Source organism: Pipistrellus kuhlii, unplaced genomic scaffold (genome assembly GCF_014108245.1).
Source record: "Pipistrellus kuhlii isolate mPipKuh1 unplaced genomic scaffold, mPipKuh1.p scaffold_m20_p_5, whole genome shotgun sequence".
NCBI lineage: Eukaryota > Metazoa > Chordata > Mammalia > Chiroptera > Vespertilionidae > Pipistrellus > Pipistrellus kuhlii.
The window spans coordinates 72,238,765-72,254,883 of NW_023425551.1; the positions used below are offsets into that span (position 1 = coordinate 72,238,765).

The 16,119-nt window shown below is 39.4% G+C and overlaps 1 protein-coding gene across 2 annotated transcripts in view; it reads left to right on the plus strand.

The window, feature by feature from the left end:
* The window catches only part of SUPT3H (SPT3 homolog, SAGA and STAGA complex component), a 393,577-nt gene that overhangs the window by 279,265 nt on the left and 98,193 nt on the right, over positions 1–16,119 (plus strand). The gene's annotated exons all lie outside the window — the stretch shown is intronic.

The following is a 16,119-nucleotide window of genomic DNA, read 5'->3' on the forward strand; positions in this document are numbered from 1 at the left end:
GAGAGGGGGAGAGACAGAAACACTGATGTGAGAGAGATACATCGATTGATTGCCTCCTCATGCACCCTGGGGCTGGGGATTGAGCCTGCAACCAAGGTATGTGCCTGGATTGAAATCGATCCCAGGACCCTTCAGTCTACGGGCTGATACTCTATCCATGATCCAAACTGGCCAGAGCCATCTAGTTTCTTACATTTGATTGCTTTGTGCAGTGTGAAGCTTTAGAATTCATTCAGAATCATGGAGACAAAGGCAAAGGCCATCCAGTGTTATATGTCATTTATATCTCAATAAAGTTGGGGGGGGGGGTGAAATAATTAAATAAGTAACTTTTAAAAATAGTGGGGCAGGGAAGCAACAGCCTAGAAATATCAGAGCAGGTGTTGGAGGAGACTGAGGTCCTCGTGACTTCAGCAAGTGGTCATGTCAAGCCTCAATAACATGTCTCCAGACTTAATTTATATGAGGAAAAATAAACTTCTATCTTGCTAAAGCAACTATAATTTGGGGTCATATTGGATGCAGCCAAAATATTTTCATTAGTAAAACCTGTAAATGAGCGCCCTAGGTTGATAAAATATAGGGTGACACACAAAAAAAAGTGTATACACACACTTTGAATAATTATAAAGGCAGTGTTTATGAAAATAGATTTCACTTTCAAAATTGAGCTATCAGCTGTTAAAGTATGTATGCATTTGGGGGGAGGAGGGCACTATGTACTTCTAGAGAGTAATTACTGTCTTAGAGCAGACCTAGTCTGATAGAAATATTGTTTCAGCTAACAGTCATGGTGGAAGACATTTGATATTCCCAATCCACTCGCTAGGATTGGGTCTGTTTTGCCTGGTGCTGGTAGAAATCTAGGTGATCACATACAGTCTGTTTTCAGTTTATGCTGCTACAATGAGCCATAAGTTGTGAAACAAATTTTGTTTGTGCTGCATCATGGAGTTGATCATCCTGAGCTGTCGTGTGAACTCACCGTGTTTAACAGGGAGCTTGTGCTAGCTCTCTAACATACTTCTGTTTGGACTCTAACTGTCCGTCCTGAGGGTCCACTTAAGACATGGCTAAGCCCTTTAACATAGGATATTGATTCCAGGCCCCCCTTCCCCCACCTTGTTAATTCTTTCCAAGATAATTGATAAATTAAGGTTTTTTAAATATTGAAGGAAAATTTTGTCATGCAGCCTATGATTTTCAAAGGACTATCATTGCCGCAGGACAAGCGTTAATGTCTTAATGTATTTCAGCCTAAGTCTCATATTAATTTAAAGAGTTTTATTTATCAAAATGTATATACATCAAGAAGTTAAAGAAGTCATTCAGCTTTTATTGGTATGTTTCCTGTCTCTTAAATTCCAGAGGGAAATAGAAGAAAGGAGTTGATTTTAGATTTTTTTGTTTTTTTGTTTTTTGTTAATCAAAATATCCATCCTGCTACTTAAGAAATTAAAATACTGTGCTATAGAAAGTAAGTACCATCTGGGTTGTGTGTTTTTCCACCTCCTCTAAAAAACACTATGCAAAGAGGGTATGCAAAGTATCAGGGCATGCTTCATTTAACTATACTTAGGGATACCTGCTGTGATACAGTAGTGTTCTCAAAATTGTATGATCAGATCATTTCATTATATCATGAATGTACCAGGAGAGCATCAATATAAAAGAATTCAAGGAGGATTACTTTTGTGCAATGAAGACTTTTAATTGATTATTTTGGCAAAGTTAAATTTTCATTATGTGGGCTTTTGTCATTCATTTCAATGTTTTCTTTTTCATTCACCAGCAATATTTGAGCAGTCTGGTTGTGAAACCTGTTGCCCCAGTGATAATTGAGGTTATTGTACTCATCTGGCTGGCTAACTAAACTCTGCTGTTCATACTTTCACCCTCACCTGCTCCTCCCAAGGGCAGGCTTCTTTGGAAGAAGATGACCTTCCCAGACATATGAGAGCATGTTCATGTCACTCTAATATGCTCTCATTTAAAAGCTACAGACTAACAACACACACACATTGTACATATTCTCAAAGTGTTTAGCCAATGTATATGTTCCCTTAACATAATTTTCTCAATCATGAATGTCACTCATCACAAAAGAGTATCAAGTCTTCATTATAGCATGACGATTTTTTTTATCTTCTACCAAGCTCAATATGCCTGTCTTCTTTCTGATATTCTCTTTAGACTGCATGATATGACCAGAGCATCAACTTTGGGATTAGCCTGGCACACCTAAAATTACAGTTCTATCCCTCTTCTTGTTCACAGTATCCTTGTTACCTTAGACAAGTTACTTCATGTTTTTGAATCTCAGACTCCTTAATTGGATTAGTATCTTACAACTGTTGGGAAGGATTTGTGATGACATATGTAATGTACCTAGCTCAATGGCCAACACTTGTCTTTAAGAAATAGTAACTATCTTTGAAAAAATATTCTTAATAAATGTACATACAATATGGCTGAATTCCAAAAGATATACATACAAATGGAATTTAGATACACTCATAATGACTACAATCAGAACTAGTCAAAGAAATTATAGCATATATGAGAGATCAAGTTATTGGAATATCTGTCTAACATTGACTGCTAGTATTATCTTCAGAAGGTACTATGTAAGATAATTCTATAACATTTGTCAACTTATATCTTATTAAATAACTTAATCATGTTAGAATACATTTCTAAATATTATTAAAACTGCATAAAGGCTTAAAGTTTTAGGGTTTTGAGTTCTGTAAAAACTAAGCCTGTTTCTTAACTTCTACAGATAGAATTTCTTTAGTTTACTGCCATTCTTATAAATCTCTAGAGATATAACATGAAGTATCAATGCCTAGTAAATTATTCAAGGCTGAGGAACATTTTTTCTGCCAAGGGCCAGATGGATATTTATAAGATCATTCACAGTCCATACAAAATTATCAACTTAGAAATGAGCCTGCTGTATTTGGTCAAGCATTTGATTAACTCACCCCTGGTGTTGTGGCAGGGCCAGACCAAGTGCTTTCTTGGGCCTTATAAGGCCCAGGGACCAGACATTCCCCACCCCTGAATGAATTCTTTGGGTAGTTCTACTTGGGTAAAATTTACTTGGGTTATTCTATCTGTATCCATATAGAAACTTTTATATTTGAGTAAGGAGTTTTGTTACGGGAGTCAGTGATACAGTGGTTTGGGAATAGTGATCATAAATCTTTCTAGCAATACATCTTACCCTGATGCAAAGCCACACCTGTACTAAACACCTGACCCTGCTTGGCCTCTTGAGATCAGAAGGATGAGGAGTGTTTGGGGTACTGAGGCTGGGTGAAGAGTACACAGGAACTCTATACTAGTTTTACAAATTTTCTATAAATTAAAATAAGTTTTTAAAAACCACAAAGCGTCACTGAGCTTCAGTTTCTTCATCAAAGGAATGGAGATAATAATAACAGCTGTTCTTTCTACCACACACAGCTGTTGAGAAGATCAACAAGGCAACATTCATCAAACTCAAAAATGCTACCATTCTGTGCTGTGATTCTTCCTCACTTGACTTCACCCTTTTTACCACCTCTGATCTTCCCTTCTTCTCGCTGCCAAAGTTGTCCTCTGCTTCTTTAAAGTTTTTGTGGTTACTTTATTTCAGGTGAAGCACTGCCTCACATCCCCAAGTTACCGAAACAATTCTCCTTTCTTCGTCTTTCTTTTTAATCCATTCCACACCCTGTGTGTCATGCCTTCATTAAGCTTTCTTACTTAAGAACTGGGCCTAATGGCTACTGACATTTAATCAAATAACAGTTAGAATACATTTACTCATGAGTAAAGGCTGATTAACATTTGGGCACTGACATCTGAGGAAGGGAATTTCATCATCAAATATCTTAACAGAAACCATTTTGTTAAATAACCATAATTACAGGTTTTGCATTTGTGATTCCAGGGGATTTTGCTATTCTGCATTCTTTGAAGCCCCAGAGGCTGCCCCAGTATTCAGGCTACTTTGAAAGACCCAGTTAAGGAGCCGCCAGGGTTTCTCTGTGAGATAAGTTTCCCCAGCTCTTTATCTTTCAAGGATTTTGAACCCACAATTATTTTCAAGATGATTTCTGTTTTTGTTTATTTTTAATTAGGTAGACTTCTAAAGATAAGAATTGAAAGTAGACATTAATTTTCTGAATGTGTAGACATTTCTGCTGCTTCCTGTTAAGTATTGAGAAATTTGCATTTATTACATTTGAAGCAACAAAATTAGGATAGCAGTTGTATTTCATTATTCTCTGTTGTATTCTCACTATACTCGTATTTGGTCAAGTCTGTTTCTGTTGTGTGTGTTGTTCAAGTGATTAAATTTTGACATTTTCAGGAAATCATGTTCTTTTGTTTTGTGATAACCCGTGCTTTCAGCTAGATCAGTCTCTGTGATTTCTATTGATGAACTTGCTCATTTCTGACTCATGAAAACAACTCAGCTAATCATGAGAAAAGAAACGTCAGTTTTAAAATGATTAAGAACATTCTCTTTAGGGGAACAAACAATTTCATTTGGTTTCTAATCTTAACTCACATGATGTCCAGTTATAAAGGCTTATTTTTCTTTATAATATCTTCCCTTGAGGATTTTTCTAGACTGGTGACTTCATTTCTTTACTGGTACGTAATGTAAGGGACTTCATTGTTCATCTTTTCATAGTGTCATCTTCTTGTTGAATTTTTAAAACGTGTGATTCAGATTTACTGTTAAACATCTTTTGACATCTGCATCTCTTTCTGAGTTTGTTTACAGCTGTAATTTCCTGCAATTGAAAATTTCTAAACGAATACCTTCTTAGTTAGAATGCTTAAGGTTCAATATATGAAGAGCCAGTTTTTAAAATATTTTATAAACTGAAAGAGTGAAACTATCAACATATACATATTATAGATAATGAAGACTAAACTGGTCATTGTAATCTTCCCGTGAGCCAGTTATCTCTACTGCCCTAAACATTTCTGGCAGCACTATTGCAGCTTTCACACAGAGGCAGGATTCTGATTAGAGGTGAGGGCATGTAGGACATGATTACATTTTAAAGAACTCTCTGACTCAGGTGTTGGGATTAGCTGTTCCTTCGGTATCTTATGCTGTGTGTCCCCCATGTGAAATGGCCTCTGTTTTGAAACCAGACATAAAGGGAGACAGGCAGTGCTGGTTCCTTGAAGGGCTGGTGGTTTTCATTCTGTTCTGCAGTTTTGGGTGTTTCATTGAGGAATACCTGTCAGAGGAGAAAGAAAATTGGAGGGCTCTAATCCCCTTCCCTCACCTCTGTCAGAGTATCTCTGCTTTTGACACTTTCACTTATGAGGTTCATATAGTAAAAAGAGCATAGACTTTGGAGTAAAAGAGACCTGGTTTCAGGTTGCAGCATACCTTACCTGCTTAGCAACCTCAGCCAAGTTACTTAATATATCTGAGCCGTAGTTTCTTCATTTTTAAAATAGGAATCATCTCTGCAGTATTTCCCTGCAGTTCAGTCCTGTCTGGAAGCATGAGAAGAGGTCCTGTAAAGGACCACGCCGGCATCTGGCGCATACGGTGGAGTTGCCCAGTGTTAGGCCCCTGCCCCTTAGACTCGTGGCTCTCATTTGGGTACGATTCTTGCCCCCAGAGAACATTTGGCAATGTTTGAAGACAGTTGTGGTTTTCACAAACCAGAGAATAGTAGGCACATGCTCTTGGCTTCTAGTAGGTAGAGGCCAGAGATGCTCTGCTGTTTAACACCCTACTACAGTGCCCAGGACGGTTCCCACAACAAAGAGTTCTTCAGCTCAAGATGTTACAAATGTCAAGATTTAGAAACCCCACCTTAGAGATATTCACTTTATATGATATAGAATGTAGGGGGAAAATAAATGAATTCATTCCACCAATACTTATGCAGTTCGTACTGTGTCAAGCTCTGTAAGAGGCTTTGCAGATTTAGAAGTAAATAAAATAGACTTAATTTCTGCCATCAAGGAAGTTACATTCTATTTGGGGAGAACAAGACAATAAACAAATAAATACATAATATAATTGTGGTGGATGGTAGAAAGAGTTATGAAGAAAAATGAAGCAAGATAAGAGTGACTTGGGGGAGCTGCTATCCTATATTATAAAGCGGTAATATGCAAATTAACCCTCACACTCTCACAAGATGGCTGTCTACAACCAAGCCAGCAGATGGTTTAGTGAGGAACAACCAAATAACCAAACAGCCGACTGTGTGGGAAAACCAGTGAAAGGCAACCAGGCCGGCATAAGGGGGCAGTTGGAGGCGATTAGGCTGGCAGGGGGTCAGTGATTGGCAAATAGGCCAGCATGGGGGGGGGGGGGGGGCGAGGAGGCAGTTAGGGGCAATCAGGCAGGCAGGCAGCCAGGTTAGCAATTAGGAGCCAGTGGTCCAGGATTGTGAGAGGGATGTCTGACTGCTGGTTTAGGGCAAACATTGCCAAATGTTCCCTGGGGGACAGGGCCTAAACTGTCAGTCAGACATCCCCCGAGGGGTCCCGGATTGGAGAGGGTGCAGACTGGGCTGAGGGTCCTCCCTGCCCCTGCAGGAATTTCTTGCACCAGGCTTCTAGTTTTATATAAAGTAACCATAAAGCTTCTCAGAAAAAGTGATCTTTGAACAGAGCCCTAAAGAAAGTAAGGGAGCAAGCCAGACAGTGATGTGGAATTAAGATTCTGAACAGAGAGAGGTATGGTAAATGCAAAGGTCTTGGAATAGGAAACTGTTTAGCGTTTTCGATGTTGGGTTTTAGTCTATGTTTGAGGAGAAACTATTGAAATTTTTAACATAAATGGTATGGTCCAGTTTTTATTTCTTAAAAGATTATTCTGGCTGTTGTGCAATGTTGGGTAGCAGAAGAGGACAAGTGGAGGTAGGACAGTCCATTAGGAGATTATTCAGTTATCCAGGGGAGAGATAGCAGTGATGGCCTAGACCAGAGAAGTAGCAGGGAAGGTGGAAGGAGATGAAGTGGTTTATTCCAAATATATTTTAAAGGTACAGCTGGTTGGACTTGCTTAGAGGGAATAAACTGATAAAGTAATCCTATCTAATAAAAGACTAATACGCAAATCAACCAATCACTCTACTCTGCCCACAATCCACGCCCATCACTCACGCCCACCAGCCAATCAGAGCAAGTATACACATTAACCCAACCTAGATGGCTGAGGCCACATAGAAAGCAGGAGGGATGCTTGGGTTTCCCAGGTGATAGAAGAAGCCAAGTTTTCTGGCCCAGGCCTCTGCTTAAGGCTACAAAGTTTCAATTATAGGAGGTAAATAAATCCCCTGCCTCCATGGAACAAGCAGCAGGCTTGGCTCTGCTCCAGGCTACAAAGTTTCAATTGTAGAAGATACATAAATCCCAGATACCAGGGCCTCCACTTGGGTCGCCAGGGAGCGTGGCCAGCCTGCAAAGCACAACAGGACCCTTGCCCAGCCGCCCCACGCCCCAAAGGAACCCCCACCCTGATCCGGGACACCCTTCAGGGCAAACCAGCCAGCCCCCACCCATGCACCAGGCCTCTATCCTATCTAATAAAAGAGTAATATGCAGAGTGACCATCTCTCCAACACACAAGATCAAGATAGCTGCCCCCATGTGGTCAAAGATCCTGCCCCCATGTGGACACAAGATGGCCACCATAAGATGGCCAGCGGGGGGGGGGGGGGGCAGTTGGGAGGAACCAGGTCTGCAAACAATCAAGCCTGCAGGAGTGGGCAGTTAGGGGTGACAAGGCCAGCAGAGGAGAGAAGTTGGAGGTGACTGGGCCTACAGGGAAGGGCAGTTGGGGGCGGTCAAATCTGCAGGGGAGGGCAGTTACCAGTGAACAGGCTGGCAGAGGAGGAAGTTGGGGGCAAACAGGTTGGTAGGAGAGCAGTTAGACATCAATCAGGATGGCATGGGAGTGGTTAGGGGGTGATAAAGGCTGACAGGCAGAAGCAGTTAGGGGCAATCAGAAGGGCAGGCAGGCGAGCAGTTGGGAGCCAACAGTCCTGGATTGTAAGAGGGATGTCCAACTGCTGGGATCGGGCCTAAACAGGCAGTCGAACATTCCTCAAGGGGTCCCAGATTGGAGAGGGTGCAGCTGGGTGGAGGGTGCCCCTTCTTCCCACCCCCCCCCCCCCCCCCCCGTGCATGAATTTTGTGCACTGGGCCTCTAATCTAAGATAAAACTATTTTCAAAGGAAAAAAATTCTTATTGAAAAACTCAGCAGGGCCCTCTCTTGCTCTGTGCAGAGCTGCTTGTATCCTTGAGGAGGATGTAAGAGACCTCCAGGCTGCACTGACAGGCTTCCCCTCAAGAGCATTTTATTTTAAAGGAGCCAGACCTTCCCTGTACCTAAGTAAAGACAGCCTCGGTTCAGTGTGCGTGTTAGACTGCTTGAGAATGTGATCTTGGCTACATCAAAATGGAACGGTCTACAGTCTAACTCAAGAATAAAGAGAAAGTATGAACTGAATTTTGTGTAATAGTGACTTTCTATACATATTTTTTTCCGGCAGTATTGTGAAGCTTTACCCTAAATGACCAAAATATTTAACTTATCCTTATATATTTGCTAGACACTGAAGCCATCTCAGCTCATCCGGATATGACATTAACAATGAGAATTTTTAGGAACATTACTCAGAATACCTAAAGAGCTTACACATATTAACCTATTATGTTCACTTTTAGAAATACAGCCAAATGAAAACCACAAGAATGGGTTTCAGTATCCTCAATTAGGAAAATAAAAAAAGATGTCAGTCTTCTATTACGTTAAGAACTAGTTTGGGCAGAAATGCATATAGCTTTTCATATTATTTGCCAGCTTAGTCATTACAGAGCATGTTTGCAGTTTCAGGAGAACATTAGTAAAAATTAGTACTAACACCACATGGAGATTGACAGTTAAACTCGGCTTTGGATTGTATGGTAGTACTAGGTTATTGAAAAAAAAACAAAAAAAACACGACACTTTTCTTAGCATACATTCTATCCCAGGACAGGAAATACTTTAGTGCGTATACTTTTCCCCACAGCTAGTTTAATAAATCCATATTTAAAATTTTTAAAGACATTAATCCAATTTTAAATGTATTTTTATTTAATAAAAACTGTATTTTCCTTATACAACCAATTTATCCTCACTCCTGATAGTTTAAAATATAGAGAAAAGAAAAAACTTTTATAGTTACATTAATTAATATAGACCCCAAAAATCCAATATTTTGAAACAACTCTGTTATGAACTAATTTCACAAATATTCCTTTGTGTGTTTCGTAATCACTGATGCTTTGTACTTGCTGAGAATTACTCACTTGTTTTTACCACAAAATTCCTTTTAAATCCTTTGAATGTCCTCAAGGACTCCACAGTTATTTCTTTAGGAAACTTCATATGATTACTCTAATATAGTCCTAATACCTTAGACACACAAAATTGGTAAATTATGAAAATCACTGGGAGAACAAATTAGCACCAATGGAAACCTTTACTGTTTAGGCTACAAAATATGTTTATTCAGTTATATAATTCAGAGAAAATTCTGAGTCAAATTTAAATAAACATTTGATTTGAAGATTACATCAGTCAGGATTCTGAGCTGACTCGCTCAATATCACAGTAACATATTCATATTGTCTCTTGAACATCTATCCAAGCATGTGCTCCTCTCTGTGATTTTCTGCCTCTCGGTTATTTTTGTATGTGGACATTTATTTAATGACCTCTGTAAGTCAAGCAACATTAACTCCAGGGGAAAGATTCTTTATTTAAAGTTATTTTCTGATTTTAATTCACTTAAGAAACAAAAATTAAAACAGTACTGAAATGTGTAACTGCAAAAGTAAATTTCTGGAACTACCCCCAGAGACAAATACTATTTAAAGTATAATATATTCGCTTCTAAACATTTGCACACTCATTGTGTGGTGTATCTCTGTGTGTTTAAACATAAGCTGGCTCTAGGTGCCTACATTCTAATTAGCAACTTGCTTTTTCCGTTAATACATTCTTACAGCTATAATTTCTTAGGAGAGACAAAAGTAGCACACATTGGAAAGTGCAGGAGAATAATGCTATGTGTAAGAACAAATATGTTTCAGAAGAGAGAAAGCATGTCACCTGGGGCCTTCAGGGAAAACTTTCTAGAGGAGGTGGTATCTATCCCAAAAGGAAAAGGCATTGAATTGCCATGTGGGTGGGAGAGGAAATGGCCAGCACAGTAATGAAGGAGGGGGGACAGCAATGGGGGGATATGGCAAAGGATTACAGGGAGAAAGCAAAGAAAATGTCACATTTCAGTGAAAATAATGTCTGCCTACCTAGAATGGGTCAGATTACGTAGTAAACCAAGAATTTATACAGTAGACCAAGCATTTGAACTTGAATTTGATGGTGAGAGCCATTTGTTTCTGTTTATGATGCAGAGCGTGAGAGTGGTGTGGGATGGAGGTGGGAAAGGTCTCGCTGTGTGCAAGGCCTTTTCTCTGTTTCTATTTAACATTGTTGTGCCCAGATGGGCTAGGAGCTTAAAAATGTGGAAGGAACGAGCTAGGAACCTGTTGCAGTACTCCAGGCCCAAATGAGAGCTGGGCATTGGCATAGCGGCAGTGAAAGTCCACCGAATGGTTCCAGGGAGACTCTTTTGACTCTTGCATAGGGGAATCTGCAATTATGAACTGACCCAACAGCAGAACAGAATCCTCCTGGGCACTGGGTTGCCTCTGCACAATCTCAGTAAACCCTTAACCTTTCTGCATCTCAGTTCCCTTCTCTTAAAAAAAAAAAAAAAAATTATATATATATTTGATTTTTTTCAGAGAGGAAGGGAGAGGGATAGAGAGCTAGAAACATCTATAAGAGAGAAACATCAATCAGCTGTCTCCTGCACACCCCTGACCAGGGATGTGCCTGCAATCAAGGTACATACCCTTGACCGGAACTGGACCTGGGACCTTTCAGTCCACAGATTGATGCTCTACCCACTGAGCCAAACTGGCTTCGGCTCAGTTCCCTTCTTTACTGTGCATTGGGGATATGGTTTCTCAGTTTGTTCAGCATTCTGTGATGTTCACTGATCTGTTAGTGTCCTGCTGCCAACAGAGCACCACGTACATGAACACGCATGCCATGCCACAATTCACATGTTGCCAGGTTGCTGGCTACCGCTGCCCACCACTCCTCCATCTGAAGTTTTCAAGTCCAGCAGCCATTTCTGTCTAACGTGAAGTAGCTGGTAGGTTACCATTGGCATTTTGCCTTTTCCGTGCAGAAAGGACTTTGCATTTCCAATGTAAGACTTCTAAGAGTCATCAAAATAAGATTTTTTAAAAAAAATCTGAGGTAGAAGTAAGAGCAGAGAAACTTTTATCTTGGTTTAAAAATTATGTTCTGTGATTCAGTATTGCTGAGGAAAGATAAATGTCATGTGTCTTGAAAAGCTGCCAAGAGATATGCCAGCGCAGAGCTTCTATAGCCTGCATACGCTGCAGGGAAAGCCTGAGGAGGATGGAAGTGAACTGTGTGCTGGGTAAGTCCTCCGGCCTGGGACGCAAGGACACAAACTGGTGCCAGCAGGGCAGACACTGCCTGTCATGCTGAAAGGCTTATTCAAAAATACAACCAATTTCACATTAATCAAAATGAAAAGTTTAAATCAAAAAATTAAATTAACAAATATATAATAACCGTCTGCTGTGTTCAAGATTAAACAAACACAAATTGTAGTAGGTACTGCATCGTAGAGATATTTGCTTCCCCATTTTCATTTAGGTAGAACCAAAAAAAAGTTCATCTGGCATGGCATTCGCCTTTTTTACAATATTTGCTTACAATAACCAGAAAAGGCTGTAACTTCTTGGTAGTGAGATGAGTGAACAACTAACATATCTTATTCTGGTTTGCATTTTTAAGAACCATTCCAATTCATGTTAAAAATATTGTTAAGTGTTTAGAAAATTTTAGAAGTAATTCTTTCAAAGGAATTTTTCTATGTCTGCCCCTATGTGGTAATCCTTTGCCGTATGGTACACTAATGAAGTTCCATTTCAGAAAAACCTCTGAGCGTGTAGCACATTTTTGAGTGCTCAAGAGCACTGCTACTTTAGGTGGTGGGCACACGGCACAATATACAGATTTTATAACCTAGAAACCCACACCTGAAACCTATATGTTGATGTTGACCAATGTCACCACAATAAATTTAATTTTAAAAAAAAGAAAGAAAGAAAGAAAAGAAAGAAGAAAGAAAGAAAGAAAGAAAGAAACGAGAAAAGATGATGAAAAGAAAGAAGAGGAGAAAGAAATGGAAGAAAAGAAAAAAGAGAAAAGAAAGAAAGGCAATAAAAAAGGAAAAAGAAGAAGAAACGAAGAAACAGAAAGAAAAGAAAGATTAAGAAGGAAAGAAAGAAGAAGGAAAAAGAAAAAGAAAGAGAAAAAAAAAAAAGAAAGTAAAAGGAAAGAAAAAGAACGAAAAAGAAGAAAGCAAAAAGAAAGAAAAAAAAAGAAAGTAAAAGAAGGAGGAGAAGAAAGAAGAAGAAAGATGGAAGAAGAAAGGAAAGAAAAAAAGCAAAAAGAAGAAAAGTGAAAGGAGATAAAAGAAAGAAGAAGAAAAGAGAGAAAGGTAAAAGAAGAAAGAAAGAAAGAAAGGAATGAAAGAAGAAGGAAGAAGACAGAAGAAGAAAAGAAAGAAAAAGAAGAAAGAAGAGAAAGGAAGAAAGCAGAGAAACGAAAGACAGAAAGAGACAGAAAATGAAGAAAGAAAGAAAAGAAAGGATAAGAACAAGAGAAAAAAGATAAAAGAAAAAAGAAAGAGAAGAGGAAGGGGAAGAGGAGAAACGAACGAAAGAGGAGGAAAGGAAGATAAAAGAAAAGAGAAGGGAGAGAAAAGAGGAAAGAGGGGAACAAGAGAAGGAAAGGGAGAAGAAAAAAGAGAAAGAGAAGAGAAAAGAAGAAGTGAAAGGAGGAACAGAGAAAGACAGAGAGGGAGAGGAAAGAGCAGAGGGGAGAGAGGAAAACAAGAAAGAAAAGAGAAAGAAGAAAGGATAAGAACGAAAAGACAAGAAAAGAAGGAAAGAAAAGGGAGAAAAGAAAGAAAGAAGAAAGAAAGAAAAGGAAAGAAAGAAGAAAGAAAGAAAGGAAAGAAGTGAAGAAGAACGAAAAGAAGAAACGGAAAGATAACAGAACGAAAAGAAAGAATAGGAAGAGAAAGGAAGAAGTAAGATAAGAAAGAAAGAAAGAAAGAAAGAAAGAAAGAAAGAGGAAAAAGAGCACTGCTGATGCCTAAAGAAGCCATGGAGTGGGTGGAGCTGACAGATGACAACTGGACTCACAGATACGGGAGCTGACTACCCCAGCGGTGACCTTACATTCATGTGGCAGTCTGAGATCAGAAGAACACTGAGTAATTGGAGAATGTTCAGGATGAATAAACACTATGATAAACTTACTCTGATGATTCAGTGATATACCACAGACTAGGTCATTTAGGACCCACATTTTACTTTATGAACTGTATGCTTTAAATTAGCTGTTTATCTTAAAGGTTTTGATGTTGCTCTATGTGAAGAGTGGGCATTGTTATTCTGATCATACTGTTTTACTAGGTTTGTGATTTTTACCTCTTGCATTTTTTCCTGAGATTTTTTTAACTGTGGCAGGAGTAAAACAGGACGGCCAGTGTGTGCTTTCATGGGGATTAGAACAGGTCATCTGCACAGAGCAGAGGGAAAGTGGAAATAGGACAACACAGAAAATAAAAGCCAAACTTCATTTAATGTTGGCCAGCGTCTTGATTTTTTTATGGGTCTTTGGTTAAAAAGACTACCTACCCTCTCTAGAATTCATGCAGTTTGATTACTGATATTACAGTTTCTGATTTTAGATCTGCCAACAAGATTTTATATGCATTTCTTTTGCCTCAATCCGTCAATCCATCTGCCCAGTCATTCAGCGAGCCAGCAAACATTTACTGAGGCCCAGTAAATCCAAGCTAAACATTGGCCAATGCTTGATTATAGAAGCAAAACACAGTTACTGTTTTTAAAGAACACAGAATCCATGAAGGTTAGGTATTTCCTTTCTTTCCCAGGACTTAAGGTGATAGTGTAAGGACAAGAGGTAGTGTAAGCAGATGATGAATGGTGGTAATTCTTCAATAAGGCCATATTGGTCTCTCTTTTTTGGTTATTTTAAACAATTGATGGGGAAGAGAGAGGTGTCACCCTCATCATCCTCATGTCCCAGGTTGTGTCTGATTTCATGCTGAGCTCACTGGACCACTCTCTGAGCAGTGTGCATGCTTTTCCAGGCCGTGACTCACATAGGAAATGATAATATTTTCATGATGCACCAAGGTCAATGGACAAGGCAGCTTTTAGCCAGATACTATCTCTGTGGTCCTATGCTCCTGCCTTGTGTGGCTCCCAGAAGGTTGAAGAGAAACAGTGACTCCACACACCTGTGGCACCTTTACAGCATCCAGTACACTGTCAGGTCCTTCACAACCTGTGCACTCGGCACTGTGTGATCCCCGGGTTGTGCCTTCTTTGTTGAACTAGGGCCCCACTAATTTTATTTTCTCATGAACAGTTTGGGCATGTTAATTAAAGGGGCTACAGAACATGTTTTAGTAACACAATGAGAATTATTGGAGGTAAAAAGTACTACAGGTTAGAGACAGCTTTTTATAATGAAACTAGCCTGGCTTGGGAATCAGTAGGCCTAGACTTCTGACTTCTCTCTGAACATCAATTTCCTTATCTTTAAAATGAGAGGATGAAATAGGTGAAAGTTTAGCCACCCTCTAGCTCTAACATGCCATCATTTTGTATGCCGATAAATCTTTGCTGTTGAATTAACTGCTTTGCCCTGTTTGCTGTGTGTTAGGCACTTAGTGAATGGCAGCTTCATGGGACTCTGGAGATCTAAGGTTACTGCTTAGGTGACAGAGGAATTGAACTCAAACTAAGATGCTGATTGAAGAAAAGAGAACAGACACTGAAGACAGTGTAGAAAAGGAATGAAACTAGCTGTAATTGTTGAAAGGCTTTTAGTGTCTCTTAACTGTAGTCAGATGATAGGCTTTGCGGCTCAGAATCTTCCAGCTAGCCACACACCTCAATTACAGCTGGCAGCCCGGCAGCCTTAACCTCTTAGAATAAGTACTCCCACTCCCAATTCTAGAAATCCTTACTGCTGGGACATCAGTGAGCATAGTTGTAAAAGTCAAATCTTGATTATTCAACTTGGTAGAAGAAAAGTTCATCTTAAGGATCCTGTTCGGAACTTTGTCTTTTTCATGCTTATCTAAGCCCTTTCTGTCCAGCATGTGTTGGGTGGATGAGGCTGCCTAACTGGAAAGTAGCAAAGAAGACCAATAGTAATGCTAGCTATTACTATTTAAAAGACTGGCTACGTTACGGTGGTAGCCACTTTCCCTGATTCAACTAAACTGGCAGCACTTGTTCATTCTGTCAATGTCTGTTTATTTATCATGCCAGATATTTTCTAGAAATTCAAACCTGAGAAGTTCCTGCTATAGTCAAACTCAGACAGACAGACAGGCAGAGTATTATCAGCTTTCAAAGTTTTAATAAACACAATAGCAATTAATTTATGTTCAAAACACAAAAATTAGCCCATCCTTCCTGTTCTCCAGTAACAAAAAAATGTTGTTTTAGATACATTTAAAAAGGACAAAACTAAATCATGCATTCACATATCAAAAAATTCTTCTAAGTACATAAAAATTCACGAAGTGTTATATCCTTAAGGACCATGATGTTTCGTATCCACACACGAGGATGCATACATACGTGTGTGTGTGTGTGTGTGTGTGTGTGCGCGCGCGTGCGCGCGCGCACACGTGCGGGCGTATGTGTGTAATATTTACTTGCATGTGCTCAGAAAGGATACTTGAACTACAGGATCAATAAACAAGTCTTGGTTTGTGTCAGTGCATATATGTGTTTGTGGGGGGCAGGGATTAGAAAGAAAAGACAAAAGAGAGGGAGGGAAGGAAGAGAAGGAAAAGGGAAAGTACTCAGTGGTCTTAGAAGGAACTACAGTAGTTAGTAAATGTTAACTTGCCTCCCAC